This window comes from Triticum dicoccoides, chromosome 4A, assembly GCF_002162155.2.
Source record: "Triticum dicoccoides isolate Atlit2015 ecotype Zavitan chromosome 4A, WEW_v2.0, whole genome shotgun sequence".
NCBI classification, from domain to species: domain Eukaryota; kingdom Viridiplantae; phylum Streptophyta; class Magnoliopsida; order Poales; family Poaceae; genus Triticum; species Triticum dicoccoides.
The window spans coordinates 90,918,486-90,934,131 of record NC_041386.1 but is presented as its reverse complement, the minus strand read 5'-3'; positions in this window follow the sequence as shown (position 1 = coordinate 90,934,131).

Sequence of the window (15,646 nt, the reverse complement as noted above, 5' to 3'; positions counted from 1 at the left end):
GGCGACGGGGCCGGGGCGCGCTGGGGTCGCGCAGGGCGGGCGATGGGTGGATCCCTGATCCAGATCGGGGGGGGGAAGTGGGAGGACGAAGGGATAGGGCTAGGGTTTGGTGTGGATCGGGGGATTAAGGGGAGTGGGGTGAGGCCGGATGGGCCAGATGGGTCGGGCTTGTCCAGGTGGGTCGGTGGGCCGTGGGGGGGAGGTTTCCTTTTTATTTTATCTTTTTGTTGTTAATTTTAGTTTTTGTTTTTATTCCTTTTTATCTTATTTATTTTCTGTTTTAATTCCTTTTCAATATTTAGGCCTTTTATAAAAGCACGGTTCCTTCACCATAATTACCTAGGCATTTATTTGCACACACCGAACATTTTGTTTTAATGTTTGAAAACTTTTGTTGTTTGCCATATTTCGAAATCAATTTTTGAACCAATTTTGAACTAACGAGATATTAGCAACAGTAATGGAGGTGACGTTGCATCATTAGCAAAGTTTCACTGTAGCTTAATTATCCGGGCGTCACAATTCTCCTCCACTACAAGAAATCTCGTCCCGAGATTTAAGAGGGATCTAAGAGGGAAACGTTTGGTTACGAAATTCTAACAAATCTTCTCGGTCTTGGTTGCTCCTCTCAAAGTGGTCGATCCATTATATTGATGTCTTCATTTTTCTGCTTCAGGTCATCAAGATGAAGTCGATATCCTTTCTTTGGGGGTTCCATCGTACTTACGAAAGAATAAGGGGGTGGGCATACAGGGAGAACGAACCTCTGCAAGGTTAACTATCTGGTCGATAAGATCGGGGAAGGTGGCGGAAAGTAACTCTCGAATTGAAGCTTAACGAATTATCGAGAGCAAAGTAAGAGAGTACCACGAGAAGTTCCAAGCGGGTAGGCAATCGTTCGATGCCTGTTACAAGGCGTGAAAGGGGTTCAGAGCAACGGGAATAAGCATGGCGTCTGATACCAGAATAGATCACTAGGAAGGTGGCTCGTGATCTTTCATACGAAGCCAAGCGTGAGGGTTAGCTTTAGGAACAGGGGTGCAGGAGATTCAGGTTTCGATCCTGTGGAACTGTGGGTTATGGGCCCACCATGTGGTTGAAAGTAGGAAGGGGGCCGACATTTTGCACGGTCATGAGAGTAAGGTGTGTCAAAGGGTAGCCTGTCAGATATGTCGGCAACAACATCGATACCAAGGGCGAGGGACGAAGAGAACCATTTTCCTGCTCGTTGAACGAGGCGGGCCAATAGGCAAAGTTCTCGTCCATCGGTGGTTACCGAAATGTCATCAACACTAGAAACAGGGTCTTATTGACAAAGTTGTACATCGAGGTGTTTGCACAAGCAGTGGATTATTACTGCTTATATCATATAGATCATAGAAAAGGTTTAAACAAACCAATGTAAGGAAAATATGATCATTAGATTAAACAGAACAATGGAAAGGAAAATATGTTTAAACACATATTTCAAGGGTATATCCTTCCCAAGGACAAGCAGAGCAAGATATCCATGACAGGATATAAAGTAGAAAACCATTTAGTTAAGGGGGGGGGGAGAATCTCATGATATTGCCCATACAACGGTGTTAGGATAAATGATAAATAAAATCTAGCATCGTGCTTCAAATGTTCCTGTTGCAAATCGGAGTACCATTGACATACTCCGAGATAGCATTGACATGGTCTTCAGGTGAAGATCAGACTTTGGAAACATGAAGGATCCATCAGGAATAACTTGTAGAATAAGTCTTACAATTTCCTCATGGATGAATGGATAACCTTGCTGAAAAGGAATCTATAATGATAGGTCCTCCAGCCAGGGGGGGGGGGTGCTAGGCATGACATCATGTTACCGGGTCATCAAAGGACAAACAACATAACTCCTGGAAAGTTGTGCCAACCATCATATCTGACCGAGATTCAGATCCAATTGGTGTCATGATGCCTCAGACTCAGGATGTCCGAGAAGAAAAGGCGCAACACAAATCGTTGAAATGGCATTGCAAGATTCTCGGGAAATGAACTATGGGAGCGGGTTCCTAAACAATAGTTCATCATTAAACCAAGGAGAGGTGAGGAGGTGGCTGATTGACTCAGCGACAATTCATTGAGATTTTCAAAAGATGGATTTCCACAATAATGTGAACAAGAAGATGACACTTGTCAATTCAAAAGATATAATGGGGTATGCTCGAGGAAAACATACCCAATTAAACATCAGTTGAAAGGTGCAACCGAAATGTGGGCTTATAGTAGCATGATCAACGTTAGAATGGTGGTTCAGCAACCGATAGGCTAAGAATGAATTATCGATCATTAACTTCAAAGCAATAGGGTTGCTAGAAGTGCAGAATCCAAACAACACCGTTCACATGTGGGACCCCGGTTGGAACCCACACAAGGACCAAGAAAGAATGGTGATGGTGAGAAGTATCATTATAGCAAGAATTTCTTAAGAGGTGGAGCAATCCTTACAACATTCTTGACATCAAAGATGGTAATACTCCGCGATAGATCATAACATAAGTTGGATAGCATGGAACTCAAGGTACAACACAAAACAAGAACAAGTTTTGTGTTGGAGGGAATGCAATAAAGTGGTCGATGAGAACATGAATCATCAAGGGGCAAGGATGGTATTACCCATCATGAATTCAATTGAATTCCTGGAAGAGCTCATAAGGTTGATGATGATCACGACACAGTTGTCGAGAGATTTCATGTCGTTGTAATCAATCAGCAACGACATCAAGTCAAAGGAAAGACGAAGCAAGAGGTTATTGGAACCACAGTTATGACACAGACTCGAACTCAAGCTTGTTGTTTAAGGTGAAAGGGTATGACGAGGAAAATCGACGTAAGCTTAGCTATCGTCGCAAATTGGTGCTCCGAGAATCAAGGACCAGGTAGCACGGTTAGAATCATCACGTCAATGATATAGCCAAACAGGCTAGGAATGGCGTGATCGGGTTCAAACTCGTACTTATAGAAGCTTACTGAAGAGTTGTTGAACCGTAGTGCGGACTTGGTTCAGTTATCGGTGTCTTTGAGTGTTTAATAACTCAGAGCCCGTGAAAAATTGGGATCAGTGGGAAGGTAGCACTTGATGAAGAACTCATAAGAGGTTATGCAGTTCCATGATAATCTCGAGATACCAGGGGTAACACTCAACGACAGATCAAAGTAGAGGTTGGACTGGGGTAATGCTCTGCAGAAGACAAGTACTCTAACTTGTCTGAGAAATAGAATCAAGGGAGAACAACATGGTCGGAACCACGGTTGCGTAGGATCAATTCACAGATACCAGATGATATTTATCAAGAAAATAGTTATTATTACAAGAAGTTTCCATGATAGGATCTACATCGTGTCCATGGGCATGAACACAAAGTTCAAGGTCGACTCCCACTTCTTCAATGTATAACCTTCCATTCACTTCTCGCTTTGATAAAGGCATTGGTGTTGAAAGTTTTACCTGGTGAAATACCAGATGAGTACGACTCGTGAAAACTTCTGAGTTCACACATATAAAGGAAGGCATAGGTTCAACCCGGCAGGGTATCATGGAAACATATACCACAAGCTTCAATAGTAAATACCACCAGCTCGAAAGCAGAGCATGGTTGGCAAAAGGAAAGGATACAATTTACCAAAGGCATTATGTATCGGAGAAGGAACTCACAAAGTGATTAATTATGAAGGACACTGTCAGATAATAATCCAACAGTGGATATGGCGATCCACGATGGGGTTGATATGAGTATCGATACCCAATCAGAGGAAGAAAGATTGCAAATGCATCGGTTTATAGAACAGCTGAATAGTTCAACGCTTAAGTAGCAAAGTAATTATGATTTTCAAATCAAGGGATCATGAGCAAATGCTCTGTCAAGAATGGATAAGCTGAATAGAATTAGGGATACAATCAACGACAATTGGACTGGTCGAGAACCAATTCCAGTTAAAAGAATGGCAGCTCAGCCGGAAAGGTAATTTATAAGGATCAATGATGATTGCGTGTATTTGCAAACATATTGAGTCATTAGACCCAAAATGATAATGACAAGGAATGTCAATAAGACTACGAGACTTATGGGATTAACCATAATGCGAGCAAGCAAGAATTTCAAGAGCCAAAGGCTCCAGAGGATTTTCGGAAGATCGAATAGTATTTTGACTTTTGTGAAACACATGAACAACTGGGGATGAGCGGATACTCGATAAGTGCGAGAATTATCCATAGGGGTATTCAGGTGACAAAGAACAGCAAGGCGGTAAGCTCAAAGGATTATCGAAACAACAACGAGTGTTTCGAGGTATCTGGTAATAACAAGACCAACTGGGGATGAATGTAAGAATAACAACGGCAAGTAGTTATCCATAAGGGTTGACGGTGGAAGGGGAATTGCAAATGCGATGAACATAAGTTCTCGGGTTAACAGCGAAGAGTATCTTCAGGGTCTTCACGTGCCGCAGACGATCATCATTAATAAGGGGCTCTCCGGGTGAAAGTGATAACGAGATCCTGATGTTAGATTTAGCAAAAATCTTTTAACCCGAATAGAAGAGAGATCAGAGTCCCAGAGTATAGGTCGAGGAATAAAAGATCCTAATACCACCCAATGGCGAAGTGGGCCCGTAAGGCACACAGCCAAGTTAGTAAAAGTTTTGCAATGACTAGACTCAACTTCGGCCAAGGAGTTGGAAGGGGGATTCCTACAGGCAGTCGGCTCTGATACCAACTTGTATTTACTAATTAATTCATTTTTATTTTTCCTTTCTTTTTCTTTTACGTTCTGTGGTGGGGCCCCCTTGTCATAGGGCTAGGGGGGCATAGCGGGTGTGGGCTAACAGGTTAACGGGCGGAGCTCGGATGGGAATCCGAGCGGCCGTTGCGGTTAGCGGGAGAACGGGGCGGGCGCGCAGCGCGGCGCCGGCGGACGCAGAGGCGGGGTGCGCGGGAAGGCGAGCACGGGCGGACGGGCGAGGCGCGACGGCAGTGGCCGTAGGCCACGGTGGCGCAGCGCCCGCAGCGGTAGCCGCCGCAGAAGAGCAGCACGAGGGGGAGCACGGGGCCAACAGCGGCAGTGTAGCAAGGGCGCAGGGGGCGACCATCGTGATCGGTGCAGGGAGGCAGCGCACGGCGAGGATGACTCGGGCGCGGGGGGCTCGGCGCAGAGGGCGCGCGGGGCACGGTGAGCGCGTGCTCACCGCGGGCACGCGTGTGGGGTCGTCTACCATGCGGTGACCGCGAGCGAGGCAGGAGGTAGAGAAGGGGAGAGGCCCAGGGCCTCACCAGCGTTGATGGGGAGAGGGGGCGCCGAGGCTTGCTGGCGGCCGACGGGGAAGAGGTCGAGGACGCGAGGTCCGGCGAGGAGGGGGTCGAGGTGGCGTCCGATGCGGGGCAGGGCGTGGCGACGCCGGCAAAGACGGTGGGGCGGCTCCGGCGAGGTGGCGCCGCGGGGGAGGACGGAGGCGCGGCGGGGCGGCAACGGGCGACGAGGCCGGGGCGCGCTGGGGTCGCGCAGGGCGGGCGATGGGTGGATCCCTGATCCAGATCGGGGGGGAAGTGGGAGGACGAAGGGATAGGGCTAGGGTTTGGTGTGGATCGGGGGATTAAGGGGAGTGGGGTGAGGCCGGATGGGCCAGATGGGTCGGGCTGGTCCAGGTGGGTCGGTGGGCCGTGGGGGGGAGGTTTCCTTTTTATTTTATCTTTTTGTTGTTAATTTTAGTTTTTGTTTTTATTCCTTTTTATCTTATTTATTTTCTATTTTAATTCCTTTTCAATATTTAGGCCTTTTATAAAAGCACGGTTCCTTCACCATAATTACCTAGGCATTTATTTGCACACACCGAACATTTTTGTTTTAATGTTTGGAAACTTTTGTTGTTTGCCATATTTCGAAATCAATTTTTGAACCAATTTTGAACTAACGAGATATTAGCAACAGTAATGGAGGTGACGTTGCATCATTAGCAAAGTTTCACTGTAGCTTAATTATCCGGGCATCACAGTTGACTACGATGAGGCTTTCTCACTCGTAGCGATGCTAAGAGTCTGTTGGAATTATGTTAGCAGTTACTGCATTATTTATGAAATCATGCAGATAGGATGTCAAAACATTGTTTCCTCGACGATTTTCTTGAGGAAAGGTTGTATGAGATACAACCAGAAGATTTTGTCAATCCTGGAAAAATGCTAACAAGTATGCAAAGCTCCAGCAATCCTTCTAAGGACTAGAGTAAGCATCTCGGAGTTGGAATGTACGCTTTGATGAGATGATCAAAGATTTTGGGTTTATACATAGTTTATGAGAAACTTGTATTTCCAAAGAAGTGAGTGGGAGCACTATAAAATTTCTGATGAGTATATGTTGTTGACATATTGTTGATCGGAAATGATGTAGAATTTCTGGAAAGCATATAGGGTTATTTGAAAAGTGTTTTTCAATGGAAAACCTGGATTAAGCCACTTGAACATTGAGCATCAAGATCTATAAGGATAGATCAAAACGCTTAATGGTACTTTCAAATGAGCACATACCTTGACATGATCTTGAAGGTGTTCAAGATGGATCAGTCAAAGAAGGAGTTCTTGCCTGAGTTGTAAGGTATGAAGTTAAGACTTAAAGCTCGACCACGGCAGAATAGAGAGAAAGGACGAAGGTCGTCCCCTATGCTTAGACATAGGCTCCATAGTATGCTATGCTGTGTACCGCACCTGATGTGTGCCTTGCCACATGTCTGGCAAGAGGGTACAAAGGTGATCAAGGAGTGGATCACCAGACAGCGGTCAAAATTATCCTTGGAGAAAATAAGGACATGTTTCTCGATTATGGAGGTGATAAAGAGTTCGGCGTAAAGGGTTACGTCGATGCAAGCCTTAACACCTATCCGAATGACTCTGAATAGCAAACCGGATACGTATAGTGGAGCAACCAATTGGAATAGCTCCAAGTGGAATGTGGTAGCAGCATCTACGATATGACATAAAGTTTTGCGAAATACATGGGGATCTGAATGTTGCAGACCCGTTGACTACAACCTCTCACACAAGCATAACATGATCAAACCCAGAACTCATTGAGTGTTAATCACATAGTGATGTGAACTAGATTATTGACTCTAGTAAACTCTTTGGACGTTAGTCACATGGCGATGTGACCTGTGATCACATGGCAATGTGAACTAGATTATTGACTCTAGTGCAAGTGGGAGACTGTTGGAAATATGCCCTAAAGGCAATAATAAATTGATTATTATTATATTTCCTTGTTCATGATAATCGTTTATTATCCATGCTAGAATTCTATTGATAGGAAACTCAGATACATGTGTGGATACATAGACAACACCATGTCCCTAGTAAGCCTCTAGTTGACTAGCTCGTTGATCAATAGATGGTTACGGTTTCCTGACCATGGACATTGGATGTTGTTGATAATGGGATCACATCATTAGGAGAATGATGTGATGGACAAGACCCAATCCTAAGCCTAGCACAAAGATCGTGTAGTTCGTATGCTAAAGCTTTTCTAATGTCAAGTATCATTTCCTTAGACCATGAGATTGTGCAACTCCCGAATACCGTAGGAATACTTTGGGTGTGCCAAACGTCACAACGTAACGGGTGGCTATAAAGGTACACTACAGGTATCTCCGAAAGTGTCTGTTGGGTGGCACGAATCGAGACTGGGATTTGTCACTCCGTGTAAACGGAGAGGTATCTCTGGGCCCACTCGGTAGGACATCATCATAATGTGCACAATGTGATCAAGGAGTTGATCACGGGATGATGTGTTACGGAACGAGTAAAGAGACTTGCCGGTAACGAGATTGAACAAGGTATCGGGATACCGACGATCGAATCTCGGGCAAGTATCATACCGATAGACAAAGGGAATTGTATACGGGATTGATTAAGTCCTTGACATCGTGGTTTATCCAATGAGATCATCGTGGAACATGTGGGAGCCAACATGGGTATCTAGATCCCGCTGTTGGTTATTGACCGGAGAGTTATCTTGGTCATGTCTGCATGGTTCCCGAACCCGTAGGGTCTACACACTTAAGGTTCGATGATGCTAGGGTTATAGGGAATAGATATACGTGGTTACCGAATGTTGTTCGGAGTCCCGGATGAGATCCCGGACGTCACGAGGTGTTCCGGAATGGTCCGGAGGTAAAGATTTATATATGGGAAGTCCTGTTTTGGTCGCCGGAAAAGTTTCGGGTTTTATCGGTAATGTACCGGGACCACCGGGAGGGTCCCGGTGGTCCACCAAGTGGGGCCACCAGCCCCGGAGGGCTGCATGGGCCAAGTGTGGGAGGGGACCAGCCCCAGGTGGGCTGGTGCACTCCCCCACCAAGGCCCAAGGCGCAAGGGAGAGTGGAAGGGGGCAAACCCTAGGCTCAGATGGGCCTAAGGCCCACCTAGTGGTGCGCCCCCCTCTCTCCCCCCTTGGCCGCCCCCCCTAGATGGGATCTAGGGCTGGCCGCCACCCCTAGGGGTGGAAACCTAGGTGGGGGCGCAGCCCCTCCCCTCCCCCTATATATACTTGAGGTTTGGGCTGCCAAAGGCACGATTCAATCTCCTTCTTGGCGCAGCCCTATCCCTCTCCCTCCTTGTCTCTTGCGGTGCTTGGCAAAGCCCTGCTGGAGTACCATGCTCCTCCACCACCACCACGCCGTTGTGCTGCTGCTGGATGGAGTCTTCCCCAACCTCTCCTTCTCCCCTTGCTGGATCAAGGCGTAGGAGACGTCACCGGGCTGTACGTGTGTTGAACACGGAGGTGCCGTCCGTTCGGCACTAGGATCATCGGTGATTTGGATCACGATGAGTACGACTCCATCAACCCCGTTCACTTGAACGCTTCCGCGTAGCGATCTACAAGGGTATGTAGATGCGCTCTCCTTCCCTCGTTGGTAGACTTCTCCATAGATTGATCTTGGTGATGCGTAGAAAAATTTGAATTTCTGCTACGTTCTCCAACAGCAATGTCCAGGACAACTACTCCATGAATCCAACGGTCTTTCCAAAATAGCACTTTCGATCCTTCTCCCACACTGATCTTAATAAGGCTATCAAAAACTCCTCAAGCTTGCTCGTCCACCATCGTGTGCAGTCCTTGTCATGGCCTATCCGGGTAAGATCTTCTCAACCACTCCCAATGTATGCGTAGTGCGAGCACTTGTAAGCTCATGCTTTAATGCCGAGACCTCCAAAGCAAGTCGGAAGACAAATCGTATCCCAGGCAACGAGACATTGCCCGCCGTTAATCTTGTCCTTCACTGCCCAGAATAAAGACCGCATCCATTTGTTGATGTTCTCGATAACCCAAGTCGGGGGGTCAAGCACCAGTAACTGGTGAATCGGTCTGGCCGCGGGCCTCTACACTCTAATGCCCCAAATCCCGCCTACATGCTTGGTCAAATGGTAGGTCATTGACCAGTCAAAAAAATCCGACCCAACTGTGTCCTTCAAACCGCCCCTATATGTTCGGGTTGTCCGGCACCTCTCAAACCTAGCCCAAGTCTCGGGCAAAAACCCCAAAGCGCTCCAGGTAGCCATCAAGCCATGGAAGCGTGAGGCAGCGGCGGAGGCGATATCCATGACGAGGGCACTCTGACTTGCCCAGGAGTAGGACATGGTTCGGAGGCTGACCGGCTAAATCTCTTCCGACAAGGCCTCGGGCGTTAGTGACGGATCCAGCAGAGACACCGCCGCCGTCCTTCCGACTGCTGACACTTACACGAAGGAGAACAACCCCACCGGCGACCGCAAGGGGAAGGGGTCATCGAGGAAATAATGATCTCCTCCACTCTTCTTCCTGGCTGGTGGCGTGGAGCAGTGGAGTCTCATTGGACGCCGTAGGATCGATGCGCGCAGGCTGGTGGCGTTGTCTGGTGTGTGGTGACGTCAACGGCAGACGAGACTGGCAAGATCTTTGCAGTGATTCCTCGTGAAAACGGAATGGCGGAGGATGGCGGCGATGGATCCTAAAGCATGCGCAGGCGGTGCACGTTATGGGACGCCTTGACCGGATGGTCTTAAGGCCACTGTATTAGATTGCTTCGGTTGATCGATATAATCATTTTATCAGGCTCTAATGAATAATTAATAAAGATGGTTATGTGCATCATTCTAATACAGAGGCTGAGATAATCCTCCTTTCGAGAAAAATGTGCTATCTCATTTTTGTTTTTTTTGAACACAGTATAAAAGCAAGCTCTCATGTAAACGCACATATACTCATCCGTATAAACACACACACGCATATTCTATTCTTATGAGCACCTCCAAGAGACTGAGCCGGCATATCACCTTGAGATTTTAGAAAGTCACCGTAGACGCCTCGTAATCGTCCAGGATAAATGCAAGCATCAGGACTTGAACCCTGGTGGGTTAGGGATACCAGTGTTCACCTAACCATCCTAATCGCAGGTTGGTTCGCATATCTTATTTTTGTTTATTGTGTTGAAAATGGTTTAGGCAGTCTTTTGCCCATCATAGCACCTTAAAAAAACGACCCCGACACACGACCTATGGGTTGTCACATGTGCGGTGCACCTAGTCGGCCGCTAGTGGAGGGTGTACCTAAATTTGGAGATCACGAAGCACATGAAACGGAATAGCGATCCCGATTTTTCCTCTCATATTTTTTAAGTTAGGCCAAACAAGTTTTTTGGCACCTTATGTTGCATCGTGTATGACCTCCCCTGAGGTTTAAAACATCGCGTTGGCTATACGTCACACAGCTTAATTTTCATTTTTTATTAGTCAAATTTCTCGTCGTTGATTCATGCTTTGTGATACGTGTGTGATAGGTCACCTTTGACTGAGTCAACTTGCTTGCTTATTGAGTGCATGCATGCATGTCTCCGTGACTCTTGGATGCATATGCATGGACGAAATGCATGCCAATTTCAGTGTGCATGTGTATGTATGCGCGATATGCAAGTTTTCTCCGTCTTGTGTGTGTGTGTGCACACCTTTTTCTCTTGTGTTCGCTTTTGTTTTTGTTTTTGTTTTTAATTGGGTTTTCTTTTTTGTCTGTATCTGTGTTTTTTAGTGTTGGGTGTGAGTACATGTATAAACGTAAGTACTATGTGCGTAAATTATATTACAGCTCAAAAAAATCATCATTATATTGTGTTTAAGTTGTTTTTATTTTCTTTCTTCTTTAAGGATAATACCAATACCACTGACACATATTTTTCTTATAATACATCATACTTTTTTTATGTAAGTATACACATAGGTACTATAGAATATATGTACAAATTATACGAAGTGATAAAATTGTAATATTATATGCTTATTCTTTGCATATTACAAAAAGTGTAATTTTAACGCAAAATTTTGTGCAAGTTATTTTTTTATTTTCTTTCCTTTTTAAGGGTCATACCAATGCCAATAATTCATTCCTTCTTAGGAAACTTCTCTTCTTTTGGCAAAAATTTACTATGTTATGCTTATTCTACACACCCTTTGTCATAAGTGCCTTTTTTGATATATGAGGTGCCAGGTTTCTTATGGCATTGGCAGAAGTGCATTTTTTTGTTGTATAGAAATGACCTTTTTCTCACTTTTGTTGGTCTTTTTTATTACCTTTTTGACACAAGTGCCTTTTCTTTGTGTAGAAAGGGACTTTTCTCGGTTCTCTCCGTCTTTTTTGCTTCCCTTTTTGGCATAATTGCCCGTTTGCTTACCCGGCTGGTCCAATGTCGCGATATTTTCATTATAGAGTTATTTTTGATAGTCCAAACTAATTTAACAAAATAATTAAAGATAAAACTCGGGGTTGTGCGTAGCTACCACCATGGGTAGCAAATTATTTCCGTTCTTGTATATTATAAAAAGGCACAACTTTTTTGTAAATTGCGTGCAATTTTTTTCGTTGTTTGTTCTAGTTTTTGTTCCTTCTTAAAAGGTAATGACAATGCCACAAATTCATTCTTCCTTAGGGAACTTCATTGTTTTGATTTTGTTTTAGGTTCATTTCATTTTCTTTCTTCTTTAAGGTAATACCAGTGCCACTAATTAATTTCTTAGGATTTTTTTGCGAAATTCCACTATCATATGCTTCTTGTTGCATATTATAAAAACATTTTTATGTAAATTATGTGCAAATTTTGTCATTGTTTATTTTTTGTGTTTTTATTTTCTTTCTACATAAACGCTTAGTCATTCTATATTTTTTATTTTTTATTTCATTCCCTTTCTTTTTCAAGGGTAATATCAATGCCACTAATTCCTTCCTTCTAAGGAAACTTATTTATTGCTAGAATTGAAATATAATATGCTTATTCTTGGATATTCATAAAAAATCATAATATTTTTGTAAACTGTGTGAATTTTTTTGATATTGATTGGTTCAGTTTTTTTATTTTTTTCCTTCTTAAAGGGTGATACTAATGCCACTAATTCATTATTTTTTAGAAAGATTTATTATTTTGATTTTATTTTAATTTATATTTCATTTTGTTCTTCTTTAAGGGTGCCACAAATTCTCATATTTAGAAAACTTTGTTATTTTGATTTTATTTTCATTTTTATTTCATCTTCTTCTTTAAGGGTGCCATAAATATCCATATGTAGAAAATTTTATTATTTTGATTTTAATTTCATTTTTGTTTAATTTTCTTCTTTAAGGGTGAAGTAGCCGTATGGATACACTTGCGAGGCCTCTACATGGTTGGCTGCAAACACCAAAACACCTTGAGTACATTGGCTGTGAAGGGAAGATCGATTCACAGCCACACTGTATGGTCGACCTACCACGTACATGATGGAGAGCAACCGGAGCGTCCATCGAAGGATGAAGAAAAGTGACTGATCCAAATTGGTGAAAGTCAATTATGAGAGAAAATCCACTTGTCCAAATTATTTTTTCCTGCGACTTGACCTTAACCAGACCCTTAAAAAGATAACATCCCGCATTTTCTGGGGGATCCTCATGCAGATCAAAGACACTTTTTTTTCAAAAACGTGAAGATAAAAATGGGAGATGGTAGAGGTACACATTTTTGGGAGGATTGGTGGGTGGGATCTAAACCTCTAAAAGAGGCCTACCCAAGCCTTTATTTCATAAATTTGAACCATGGCATCTCGGTGGCTGAGGCCATTGATATGGGGTGGGATGGTTTCAAATTTAGAAGAAATTTATCTGCTGATAAACATGTTATGTGGGACAGCCTAAAAGCTAGATGTGAGAGGGTGAGAATGTATGATGGCAAGGATCAGCCACAGTGAATGCTGACAGCCAACAGACAATTCTCGGCTAGATCACTATACCATTCCTTGAACAAAATTGAGGTGGGATTCCCACACAAATTCCTTTGGAAAATAAAAATTCCAGCAAAAATCAAAACATTTTTCTGGCTTATTGCTAGAAAAAGTGTGTTGACCAAACACAATCTAATCAAAAGGGGGTGGAGAGGGAGACAGGGTTGTGTCTACTATGGACAAGATGAAACTATAGATCACCTGTTCTTTACTTGCTCTGCTGTAGACTCTTGTGGAGCTTAATAAAGTGCTCCTTTAATCTGAAAACATCTCCAGATGGAATAGATGACTGTCTAGGACCTTGGCTCAGAAGCTTTGTTAACAATGAAAAAAAAACTAGTGCTAGTTGAGATTTCGGTCATTATGTGGGCCATCTGGAAATGTAGAAATGATATTATTTTTCGAGATAAAAAGATTAATGATCCTATGACTTTGATAAAACTCACATGCAACTGGATTGTGGATTGGTCTATTTTGTAGGAAAAAAACCCAGAACAAAGCCTTCAGATGCTGGGGGCAAAGCTAATCGAACGAGTAGCAAGTGAGATCTACAAGGCATCACGGGAATGGAGGACTGGAGTGCTACGTCTGATAGGCTGAAGCAGACCGACTTCCATTCCTGTGAAGCTAGGAATTGGTCTTTTGCTTTATTCTGACGAGGTTGCGCCCTCTTGATCCCATGCCGCCTGTGGCCCAGATACTTACCGTGTTCTCTTTTATGCTCTGAACTGGTTAGACTGGTGCTTCCCTCTTATAGGGGTAGCTTCGTTTTTAGAACTAGGGTTACCTGTTACTTGAACCTGGTTTCGTGCGCTGGTTTCGTTAATGAAATCGAAGGGGTGTCCCCCTTCTTTTGCTAAAAAAAAATCCACACCATAGCTTAATGACAATCCTCTTAACCATGTGATAAACAAAGTGAACCAACACAACCATCGATCTCAACCCATGTATTTTATTTTCCCGTAGCCCAAGGTAGACTATTCTTAAGGTAGTGGTAGGAACCGGCCTATGCCTAACTTTGAGTTGACGCCCCTCCAAAGTACAAATCATGCTTCCCCCCTCCTTGTCCAACCCCTCAATCAACACTAACAAAATCAGCACAATCTACTTAGGACATGCCTCTGTTTGTATTACTTGTGGTGGCTATTGTTTTTTATTAGATCGGATGTGGTGTTTCTAGTACATTCGTTGCTGTTCGCGGTAAGTTGTAATCTCTTGTACTCGGCGCCTTCTATGAAATATGGTACATCTAGATATATACATTTTTAAAATGAAATCTGCACGGCTGTACAAATTGCTCATGCGGACACGGGATGCACGCATCCTCCTATCCATATGGTCACCGTCGACGGCACCTCACGGCGACGCCTCGTAGTTCCGGCGACCCGCACCCGCACGAGCGCCACACCATACACGAGCTCGACCCAGCCGCTTTCTTCCTTTCTTTCTTTCCGCTCGTCGCCCCCTTTTACCAGACGACTCGGCAGGCTCCCGTGTCTCGCTATCGCTTTTAGCTCGCTCCGCGTCGCATCGGAGAAAGGCGCACAACGCGCACGATCGGCACACAGAAAAAGACTAGGCGCGTATCGTAAAGGCTATGTGCGTGTGCGTGGATATACGTGCGTCGATCACCGGCGCCTCCTCCTCCTAACCTCGGCCGGTGCACCAACCAAGAACGGCAGAAGCACACCACACCAGAGTGGCCCAAGTCGGTCGTGGTTATCCGCTTTGCGCGGCCACGTCACAACTTTCTGAATCCGTGCTTCCGGATGGAAACCGCGACTCCCTGAGCTTGTTTCTAGGTGCTGCAAGTGCGCGCGGCACTGTAAAAGTCTCTCCAACTGTCAAAAGTTTCTAGCTTCCGGGAAGTGCTGTTGATCAGTTTGTCGTTACCACTCAGCTAAGCAAGGTGTGACAAATAAGTTAAGGTGCGTTTGGTTGCAAGGGCGGTCATGAATGGGTTGGGATCGTTCAGAAAATAGACATGTTTGGTTATAAAGCACATGAATGGTTCGAGCCAAAAAAAGAGAATATGCCATGAAGATGCTGAACCGTTTCACCCAACCAAATCGGTCGAATCAAATGGCCACCCTTTGCATGCATGACTATGTGAGCATGACTGGTGGTCCCGTCCTAAATAATTAGCTCACCACTTATATTCAGCCAAACACATGAATTGAATGGTTCAATCCCAAAAAAATTGAACGGTCCCAACCCATTCATACGGCACCTTCAACCAAATGCATCCTTAGCAAGCTAAAGGATCAACAAAACGAGTGCTAATCCCTACTCTACATGGCTACACCATGGTAGGGGAGATCTGATCACGCCCAAAAGACTCGACTCGCAGCCATAGTA